Genomic DNA, 11798 nt, shown 5'->3' on the forward strand with positions numbered 1-11798 from the left:
AGTAAAAGTGGAGATATCTGGAAGTAGTAATATTTTTAAAAAAAACATTTAATAAAATTATTATCTACAACATCTAGATGGTAGCTCTGTATTTTTTGAAGCATCATCTCTTCTCCCATGCAAACTGTCCTCCCACAGTAGCATCCAGACCCGTCACTTGCCCCTGTCATCTTAAACTCCTAGTAATCTGATGTTCAAAATGAGCTACAGAATTCAATAACATGCAATAACATGGAATTCTGTAGTTGTCATTCAGTAGTTACAATTTCTGTGCTTGAGCCCAACTACTGTACTGCTGGGCAGAGGCAGCAGAGGTACAGACTTACTTTGCTAAACTTGGTTGCAAAATAAAGGTGTTGAGGAAACCTTTTGTTGTGTTATTTCTTAGAGAGTCTGTCAGCAGGAAGGAAGCGAGAAAGCTAGGAGTCCTTTCAGGTCAAAATAAAACCAGCTTCTGACCCCCGTAGAAGGGTTCCCATTACCTGTGTTGTGGCTGTGGGGGATGACATTTCAGTTATGAACATCAGGGGAAACTGCTGTTGTCTGCAGAGTTATTAGACAGCACAAGAGACCCATTTTAACCATTGTGGAAGCAAAATGATGTAAGTGGAAGGCAACTGTAGGCTGACAAGTTCTGTCAACAGATGCAAGATGGGAGGATGTTTAAGAGATTTAGGGCTGGGTTTATATAAGGTTGTTAGAACTGAAGCAGACAGAGCAAGTTAAAGAAGGGGGAGGTTGCCAAGGAACAGCTGCTTAAGAAGAGTTGCCGTCTTCTGTTGGACAAAAGTCCAAAAAAGCAATTAAACATTTTAATGTGCTTTGGGGTTGGTTACATTCCTGACAGTAAAAAGCATCTTAGCAAAAAAGGGCTAAGAAGCCTCAGTTTTGCTGGTGGATCCATGAATTTTCAAACTCATGAAGTTTGGGTTTGTGTTCTGACCACATCCCTGCTTCATTTCAAGAGAAGACCTGGGCATGAAGTACCTTATAGTCGCTATGGATCAATACATGAAGTCATTTTGCTGTAACAAAATGATTTACTGTGGTTAAGTAGCTTTATCTTGACTGTTTTGCCTTTTAATAGTTTTTTTCTTCTCAAGCTGACCAAGATCCAAGCAATCCTTAAAATTCTAATTACCTTATCTTAGTGCTGTCCTGCTTTGTTCCTTGCTACTTGCCTTGTTAATCTCTGCTTTATTAATAGCCTACTACCATAAACTAAAATAAAATTAGCAAAAATATTCGTAGTGTAAAATCAGTAGTGCTAGCCTTTCTTCAGTTATTTTTGCTTCTAACCTTCTAACTGATGGATGTATACGATTTGACGGCTACACCAGTCAAACACAGAGGAGAGGAGATATTTCCTTAGCTTCTGATAATATGTGGGACATTTCACATCAGAATGTTTTTCATTATAGACACTCATAGCCGTGGATCTTACTCAATAGAAGGGAAAAATTCACTGCCATATGTGTTGACAACTTTGTTCATAGTAGTTAGCAACGGTTCTCTATCCAAATGAATGTATTTAATAAACGTCTGTAAAGTCTGTCATGGGTCCATTTCTTTCCAATATTTTCATTAATGACCTGGATGATACTATTACATTTTTGGTTGATATGAAGCTGGAAAGGCCTGGCAGTGCACTGGAAGGCTGTCTAATTTTAGCTAGTACAGTAGCATCACGTCACTGCGAAACAGGTAAACATCATACTAGGATGTTTAAAAAGAGTATCTTAAGATAGAAAAGAAACATTGCCCTTTTCTTGGTTCTGAGAAAGTTTCAAAGGAGTATTATTCCCAGTTATGGGAGCTCCAGAAAGTTGTGGAACAGTTGCGGAAAGTTGTGTTTCAAGAAAGTTGTAAGGCAACTAAGTAGTTCAAGGAAAGTTGAACTTTCAGTAAACAATTAAAACGGAGCTGGGGAAGGACTGAAGGAAGAGGGCTTCTTAGATTGAAGAAGAAAGGATGGAGGGAAAAGAACATTTTGAAGAATGTAAAATGCTATTGCAGAGAGGAAGGGGAATTTTTTTTCCCTGCACGATCAGGAGAAAAATTGAAGTAAAGGAGATTCAGCTTTGGCAATAGGGAATACTGCTCTCACAGTAATAATAAGGAAGGTGGGAATGGATTGCCCAGTGAGGTTGCAGTTTCCATCATTTGAGATTGTATATCAGAAATAAAATAACTTTTGTTGATCCTAATTCAGGTCATGGAAGTCAATCAGATGACCTGTTGAGGTCCTTTCCACTTTTAGGATTCTATCATTAGTTCCATTTACTGTACAGGAAATTACAAAATATTTGCAATAAAAGTGATACAACCTGTAATTAAAATAGGAACATATAGCAGTTTTTAATCAAAGCAAAATGTCTTTCATGTAAATGTTGATTAATAAAAAGATTACTTCAGAATAACCTAATTATTCAAAATACTCAAGCAGTTTTAGTGTTTGAATTCCCTTTAAAAATCCATTGAAGTTCATTATTCTTTTTTTGGGATAGAATGTTTTAAGAATGGAATAACAGCCTACAAGTTAGTGTTTACACAGCTGATAGAGCAACAAATCTAGAAAGAATCATATATTTTGCTTCCATATTCAGTAATGTCTTACAGGTTGGTCCTGGCAAATCTTTGTTTATATCAAAATGTCAGTTTTGTTGTGATTTTGTGATACTACCCATTATGTTTACAACAAATTGGGTTTTTCCTGGTTTTGAAAAGTCATGGTTATGGAAATATAATTCTTCATGGTTTTTGTTTTGAGTCAACATTTCAACAGATAATCCCTGGCTCCTCTTATATAGGATATAGCTCTTTCGATATCTTCAATAGTACTGGTTTTCAGTCTAATTAATCCTTTTTGATCTTTTCAAGATATACTAACAGAAATAATGTTTCACTATCAGTCTCAGTGAGAGAAGGAGGTGGGCTTCCCTACCTGCATGATAACATCGCTTAGATACTACACATGAAAAATTTGCTTTCAATTATTTTTTAATGTTTGAAATTCAAACTTGAATGAATGCCATGTAACTTCTGAAAGCAGTTTTCTTTTCAAGTTACTTCATACTATGTACAAAGAAGAAAACAGGACAGAAACTAGAACTGTGACTATTACCATTTTCTATAAGTACTGTTATCTAATTCCTTGCAAAGACGCTATTCCTAGCACCACAGACATTCTTTTTCCCACAAAAAATGTTACAGACAGGAAATGTTTTGGATAGCGTAACAACATTTCCTGATAAACATTTTATCATCACAGCTTAATAACCATTTCCTGTTGGTGGGCTTTGTTTTAGCTCTTGTCATTTTGTTGTCTTTCTTGCTAGAATTAACACACATATGTGATCTGGCTAAGTGTGCTCATCCTGTCAAACAAAGGTTTCAGCAAGTCAGACATTTAGTTATAATGTGATGTAGGATTTTATATTGTCCACTTCCCTTCATTTAAACTTTGTCTGCAGCAATAAATGAAATAGCAGTACCCGTGCAGTGTTCTGGGAACAGGGAATTCCCAGAAGGGTGGAGGTTCCTCAATATTTCCAATACAGCATTGTCTGCTGTGGTCTCAGTGATTTCAGTAAGCTTCTAAAATAGCTTTAGATGAGAAGGTGGGACTTCATGTAGGATCTAATTGTTCAATGCAAACTTGGACTTGAATTGTCCTGGAAGGGTATCAGAAGAAATTTGGCATTTTCTAAGGAGCTTTAAAGCATTGTCCTTGCAAACTAATATTAAAATGAGACTATGATCAAGAATTTTACTCTATTAAAATGTCATGTTTTCAGTCAACAGAACCACTTTGGGAGTTACCTACTCACTTTGGTGATAAGAGACGGGCAGTATCACTTACATACAATGGAGGATGGTTCTCATTCACACAAAGATCACAGGTATATTTGAGTATGCTTCCACTAAACAGTAGATGGCCAGGCTGCAGCCTCTGGCCCTGAAGCCTAGAGGCATAGCCTAGCTCATATCCGTATTATTTAGGGCTGTATTTCCCGTAAGATCTGTCTGGCCAATTGACACTACATAGCTCTTGGCCCTGGAGCTCCTCTGTGCTGTTGTAACACCCTGTGGCCTTCAGACGTAATACTTAAATAATCTGTGGGGGTTTTTTCAGTTCATTGTGTTTGAAAGTGACTGTTTATTGCCTTTTGTTTAAAAGTTTGGACTCCACAGTTTTCTTTCCCACAGCTTTTCAAGAAAAGTAAAATTAAGGCACATTACTGAAAGTGTGTAATATTTGAAGGTGCAAAGCCTGCTGAGATAGCATCGAGGGAGTTTGTAGGGAGCAGACTTGGAGCAGTGCTGTCCATGGAGCCCACTGGAAGCAGTGCTTGGTGTGCACTATCCCTGGGCTGTGCTGGTGGGCACAGGCAAAGTCTGCTGGGATGTCAGCTAACAAGCAGTCTGGATGTTCAGAGGTCAAGCGTCCAGGCTGCGCGTCAACTTATGGTGGGTTTATGGAGTCCAAGGCTTTGCCTCAAGTTTTCTTTCTATTGGAAAGGCCTGAGGAAAGAAGAATGTGGAGGTCAAGGCTTTAGGCAAAGGTACATGAGTAGGGCTGAATTTGAAAAAAATATTATTATTGGTGTATTGTGGGTAGGTATATTTTTCATGCACATCCTGAAGGTATCCTCAGAAAAACATCCGAGGATTCAGAATCTGAAACAGAGTGAAAGTTTTTCGATTTGTTGGTTTTGGTTTGTTTGTTTGTTTGTTTTTTTAAACTAGGCTGGAAGAGAGTGAACAAAGTATTCTTGCAAAGAGCTGATCCAATTCATGCTACCCAGTGCTGACTGCATAAGCTATTCAGGCATCTGAAAGAAGGTGACATTGATGTAATCATCTGTGTCTCTCACTGACGATGTGTGTAAAAGTTTGAAGTGTTTGTGGAACAGGAAAATGAACTCGCATCCTTTTTTATAATTCCAAAACAAAACAAAATCAGTTACACTGAATCCAGTAATGGCCAGGATAAAGTAGATTGATTTTCCATTACCGGACTCTAGCAATAAATAATAAGTAAGGCAGTGTGAAAGCTATATATGGATAGTGTACCATATCCATTATCATCATCTGCTTTCTATAGAGCAGACATCTTAGAGGCCTTTCCTTTGACTTAATGAATAAAGCAGTTTTAAGGTTCTATATTAAAAATGTAAAAATTACAGCGGCATATATGTGATGAGGCGTAAAATTTTCACTAAATTGTCTTTGGTTCTGTAACTGTGTTATTAAAAGACAAGGTAATTGCTAATTCTAAACAAATGCTTTAGCATTGGTCTTTGATAGCTTTCTGACAAGGAAGATATACAGTAACCTTGTAACATAATGACATTGATATCTCAGGTTTTGTGGGATTTATATTACCTGACACAAATGTCTTAAAACCAGTATGCACTTTTTTTCACTAGCAGTAATTTGCAAGTCACTATATGGGCTGTTGAAAAGCTAAATAAAATCAAGCAATTGCTTTTTGACTACATGTTAAAAAGAATGATATAGATGATAGAAGCATCCCATTTTATCAGAAGCCAAGAGCAATATTATATTATTTATGATTGCTATCAAAATGTGAACTTGTAAAACTAATTGTTGGAAGAATAGAAGACTTTTTTTAAGATTCACAGCATTAGTCCTTAGAGTTCATACAAAAAGGTTTTTCTCTTGCAATTCAAGCCACAGAGCTTCCTGTTACAAGATTCTGCAAGTGCTAAAAGTTTGCGTGAACAAGTCAAAGGAGAGCAACGAACTGAGATTGCTCAACAGTCTCCAGCTCAGGAAGTCTCTGAGCTACAAATGTTCAAAGGCTAGGATAATATTTAAAGGAGGTTTCACATTTACTTACCCCGTTCTTTTCTAACACTCTCTGCCAGGGAACAGATTTTGTTAGTGCTGGAGAGAAAGCGCTCGCTTTGGTAAAACTTTGGCCTGACCCCTTATGGCTCTTTTGTCATTTTGTGTCCTTATGTAGAGGATGTTTAATTATGCATCTAGCTTTTGAGATAACACTGATAGGCACTTTTTACTTCCTGTGAGGAAATGCTCAATGCTTTCTGGGATTGGGGCTTTTTTGTGTTTTGTTTTTAATGGAAGCATTGTTGCTGTTTGTTGATGTGAGGACTATTCTCGATTAAGGTCAGAGGGACTGAGGATTTTGTACTAGTCTAGGAAATGCGATGCAAAACTAGCTGGGCAGCCGGGCATGCTCAAACCCACACTGAATCAAACATTGAATGTGTTTTATATATACTATACTAAAACATACAGAAATGAATAGCTTAAAAAAGGAAGCATATAATATATTCTGTATAAATGTAAATTATTATATTGCCATTAGAAATGTTGTGGTATTATACTATCTACACATTACAGAGTATGTACACCATATATAGATGTAGATAGATACACTTAAAATGCCATACTAATCTGTGATATATCAGCTCTAAAGATGACTTACAGAGTGCCATACGTGAGAGAAATAGATGGTCATATTTATTAAACAACAATGTCAAAAAATAAAGCAAGAATTTGAAATGAAGGTGAATCAATTAAGCAACAAGTCCAGGTCCACTTGAGGAAGTGAACATCCCTAAAGTATCTGTCTTTATTATCAACCTGAAAGTTGTTTTTATTCAGCTTCTCAGAAGCCTTATTAACTGCGTTTTGAGAACAAGTGAACAGGCAAAGAAGACTTACCTGCTCTGTTACCTTTCTAATTTTGTATACCTTAAGCATGTGCCTTGTTATGCACCTTCTGTTTATGCTTCAGGATCTTAATATATCCAATGTGTACTTATGTTACAATCTTTTCATCCTTTCCATCAATGACTTCAAAATATTTTGTTAATTCAAACAGTCCAATGTCAGCAGGTGGCTGTTGAGTCAATGTCTCTATATATTATTTAGCACTCTTTGGAGGAAATGTGATATAGAAATAGAATTTATTATTTGCCTTTAAACTCCTGTTATGTTTTCCACAAAGTGGTGTGTAACCATTAGTTCTTACAATATATGGGGAAAGGAAAATAAACAAATTGCTCACGGGAAAAAGCTGGAACTATAAAGCTGGAGTTCCTCGAACCAGCCACAGACAATTTGAATTCTTAGCATCATTTGAAATATTCCTGAAACCCTCCATCTTTACAGTGACAGGGGTCTCTGGACCACTACAAGGTTTTCAATGTTCTTTTTTGTAGACTGGCGAATAGCTCACACTGCGCTTCACAGCTTTTTCCTATGTTTCAATAACTGCAAGTCACGGTGTGTGACAGTTCATCAATCACCCCGTCAGTTTCTCTTCCAAAGGAAAAATGAAGATGGCTCTAAAAAGCGTGATGGATGCACTGCCATTCAGGGGAGTATTTACTATCAGGAAGAATAAAGAAGCCTTGCCAAAATCCTCATTTTGTTCTAATTCTAATATCAAGACCCTTTAATTTAAGTAAAATTAATTTATTGGATTTGTAGATATGAATTGTGCTTTACAGTTTAGCAATGGAACAGAATATTTCATCTGACATTCTTGATTTGCATGAAAAATGAATTCCATCTCTTTTTTTATTCCACTTCTGTTTGTCTTTTAGGGCTATGGTTTTTCTCTTTCATTACTGCTACACATTTTATACACCATATGTTCTACAGTATGCCTTTCCTTCTCTCTCCCCCAGCCCCCTTCCTCTCAAGTGTTGTATGTCTTCCTTGAAAATCTCACGGATGGGGTGAAATTGCTTCAATCCAATCTTGCCTGCAGTCTAGTCATTAAATGCCCAAAGCAGAGCTCTGGCCACTCTACTATAATACAAAAACCACTTCTTAAAAACGATAGAAGCAGAAGTCCAGGAAGACCTTTTGATATGTAAATCACATTCTTCAGTAGAGTGCCTAGCCCAGACCTGTAATTAAGCACCAAGACAGAGTTACTATTTCAGATGTCACTCCTCTTTGCTACTTTCTCTTGGTCTGAGCGTCATGTGTAGGCATAAGCATGCTGTATGGTATAAACCTCAAGTTTGCAGCACAAAACTCTCCTCAGTCAGTGTTCAGAGAATACAAGTAACTTCCAAACGATGGTCAATTCCACTTCTTTCAGTACCAGAGGTCACACAGCTTTGCATACATCACAGCTTTACTGGCGGTTAGTGGTGTTCTCTCCCTAATGGTTTTGAGATAAAGGCAGAAGGGTCCCAACTGGTCCTGACTGTTCAAGAAATGTATCTGAATTGGGATCCTCTGGAAGAAGTCTGATCACCCTAAGTTAAGTAACTTATTTTCCATCAGTGGATTAGTAGTTCTTGTTACCTAAAACGTTTAGATTCCACAATGTTAGACATCCTCACTGTGAAATATTTCCTCTCTCTTCTTTTTCAAAACTGATACAGAGACTAAACTACAAAATGCATTGGACGAAATCACAGAGGGTTTCAGGTACAGCCAAGAATGTAAAAAGGCCTCCTGAGGAAGAGTTCAAGCCTTAAATACAGACTGTTCAGTCTTCCCTTTGTTTTCTAACTTCAGAAAAGAGTTATCAACATCTGGCACACTACTTGGTTATGTGGATGTTGGTTCTACATATTAATTTGTAAAGAAGGCTAGCAAAGTAGTACAGTTTGGGGTAATGGAGCCATTCAACTTAGCACAGAAATCCTTAAGATCTCCTGCATAGATGGATTCAGAAGTTCATCTCATACACATGCATTCCACTGACTCCATTTTCGAAGGGCAAACTTGTGTCACTGCTCCATGCCCAAACCCTTCTTATCTGCAAATCAGGTGTACCATCACTAGAGGTATTCTGTTCATGTGAAGGAGGACTTTTATGACAGAACAACCTTTTAGCCCACAGCTCATTAAATAATTTTTAAGGGGGACTGATAAAAAAAAAACCAAGTACCCTAAAAATATATGTGTATAAAACCTAGCATGTGCAACCAGATGGTAGGACTCCAGCTGTTAGGCAACTGGGTGCAACATCATGGCTTTGTGTTAGTCCTAAAGTTACTTAAGCCCATCAGATAGGAACAGCCCCGTCCAGGAAAATCAGGACATAGCTGGAGCACATCTTGATTTGCTCCTTCCTGCCAAGTACCAGGGTCTGGGTGGATAAGTTGCAGCAGGATCAAGTGGGAAAGAAATGCAAAGTTCTCATTTGGAGGAAAGGGGATAAGCAACAGAGCTGTGCCCCACTCCAGCTGCTGTGCTCTAGCCAATGCCACCAGGCTCTTCTGGGCTCCATCCTCGTAGGGGATGGAAAGTATGTGAGGAGAAAGGCTCACTTGGAGAACTGCCACTAGCTAGGAAATGCTGGGGCTTCTTTGCATATTCAGCTAGAGAAACTCTGAGACCAGCGGTTCCTCCCTGAGGAGCCTTCTCTGGCCCCAGGCAAGGGAAGAATGCTTTTTGCATCTCAGTAATGTCTCGATGTGCACAAAGATCTATTTTCTCAAGGGCTTGACTGTATTTCCCAACCTGTATCCAAATGCTATTTCCAGATCACCAAGTATGCCTGCGGGTCCAATGGCTCTCAGTCCACCTACACCTTGGCCAAAGCAGATCCCAGACCTAAGCTTTGTGCGTGCACCTGAGAGAAGGAGGTCTGCTTGTGAGCAGTGTAGGGCAGCACAGGCTGGAGACCTCTTTCCCCATGTCAGGGAGCCAGACTTTGTCCATCTTTCATGTCCATTGCTGCTTCCCTTTTGGGACGAGATGGACCAAGCAAACACAAAGGACCCCCAAAATGACCATCTGGAAGTGTGCACAGCACACCAGCCTGTCTCTGTCTTTGTGAGCGCTGGTTGGGATGAAAAAACAAATGAGAACCCAAGCCTTTCAACAGGGTGTGGATCCAGGTGAGCTCATTCCCCCAGGACACTCATGTCTGAAGCTGGGCAGTGGCTTTGTGGCAGTTTTCATAACAACTCGGAGTCAGGGACCTACCTTCCACCCAGGTCCCAGTTTCGGTACATCAGTCCTCTGAGGTTCTCAAAGTTAAGGGCTTGTTACTCTTTCCCATGCATCATTAATGGAAGCACTGTAGTTCTATGTTTCTTCCCGCGATAGTTTAACTAGCCAAGAGAATAGAATGAGATTATATCAGCGTTGCAGGATTTGCTTAGTGAACAAAAAAAAATACTAAGATGCCATCCATTTTTCTAGACAGATTTATGGGAGCACATCAGTAATTAGAGAATAGAACCACCCTCAGCACATTTTCAAAAGATGGTTTTTTATGTTTTGGAAGAGTGATTTGTGGGGTGTTTATGTTGTACTGCTTATCCATAAAAACACAAGAACTGCCCCTCACACCCCTTTCCAAAAAAAAGCCCCCACCTGAAATAGAAAAAAGGAACAGGCTGTTAATGGAGAAACACAGTGACACTGCAAGCTGCGATTGGTATTTTCACTGTGATAGGAGCTTGCGTTGGAATTTCACATAACAAGTATTGTGTACATTACAGTCACATAAAAATGCTAAGTAAAAAGTATTTCTAAGTCATGACTCCGATCTACGAGATGCTGAGTACCATCGGTTGTCAGATATCAAGTTCTGATCACCTCACAGTTGTGGCCCCACTGACATTTTAGGGGAGATAGGTAGAATATACTTGAAGAACGAGGTTGGATTAAGAGGGTTAGGCACAATGTATTTATGGTACCTAAGTTTCAAGGTTAAGGGGTGCACACCAAACCACAGCCTTTCAAAGCCTTAAAAAAACACTGAAGATCTCTTAAGTTTCTGCTGCAATGCTGAAGCTTAAAGCATTTCTGAAAACTCTCCCTGAACACCCACGTTTCCCCCATCCCAGCTGAAGGCTGCTTATGCTTCCCATCTGCCCTGGCTGACAGCAGCGTCAGCGTTCCTCCAGAAAAGACCATGGACTGGTTTGTCTCTTGGCCATGAGATCTGAGATGGTTTGGAGAAGTCAGGCACAGTGGGACTGGTTCATAGGGCTTATAAACACCTCAAGAACACCCTGAGAAAGTAGGTATGGTTTTCCCTGGACGTACAATTTAGGCTGCCTCTGAAGACTTCCACAGGTTATTATGAAGGGGCAGTAAATGCAGCCCCAAGTTGGGTTGAAGTTTGCTCTTGCAGAGCAGTGCTGACTAACGGGGTAGGATGCAGCTCCTCTCACTATTCTGACGATTCTCACACTGGATGCTAAAGTGTCCCGCTACTTCGGTCTCCCTGCATCCATCATGTTTAACACAGCTTTAAATCACCCCAGTGCTTGTCAGGTTGCATGCAAATGCAATTGTGTAAGTGCTACTGGAGTTAAATTGGAGTACAAACAACATAACAGTGAAGAATGAGAGTACTTAGGTTGAATACTGAAGCTTCTTTCCATAACTTTGGCTTTCAGACGATGAACAGGATTGCATAGCCTGATTGCCAGCATTTTCAAGATGATTTAGTAAATGAGGAGGTCCTTCAAGACTTCCAATCTGTGGTTATAGGATGACCTTACTTCATGCATGAGTGTGACAGGTAGGGTGGCCATTCTGCAGCTGCTCCAATGTAGCATCCCACACACGGAACACCGACGTCATGGAAAGGCTGCAGTCAGCTCAGTAGTGGAACAACGCTGAGTGTGGCTCAATCTTATTTAAGCACCCTCTTTATCGTCCTGACCAGTGTTATGTCTTCCAGATGGAGCCAGTCAGGATGCTTCAGCCATGAAAAACAACAATAACAGGAGAAACCCAAAAGCCAGAACTTATCATAAGCAAGTCTCACTGAATAAACAAAGAAAACTTTGGCTTTATTTATAACATGTAAC

This window comes from Harpia harpyja, chromosome 4 (genome assembly GCF_026419915.1).
Source record: "Harpia harpyja isolate bHarHar1 chromosome 4, bHarHar1 primary haplotype, whole genome shotgun sequence".
NCBI classification, from domain to species: Eukaryota; Metazoa; Chordata; class Aves; order Accipitriformes; family Accipitridae; genus Harpia; species Harpia harpyja.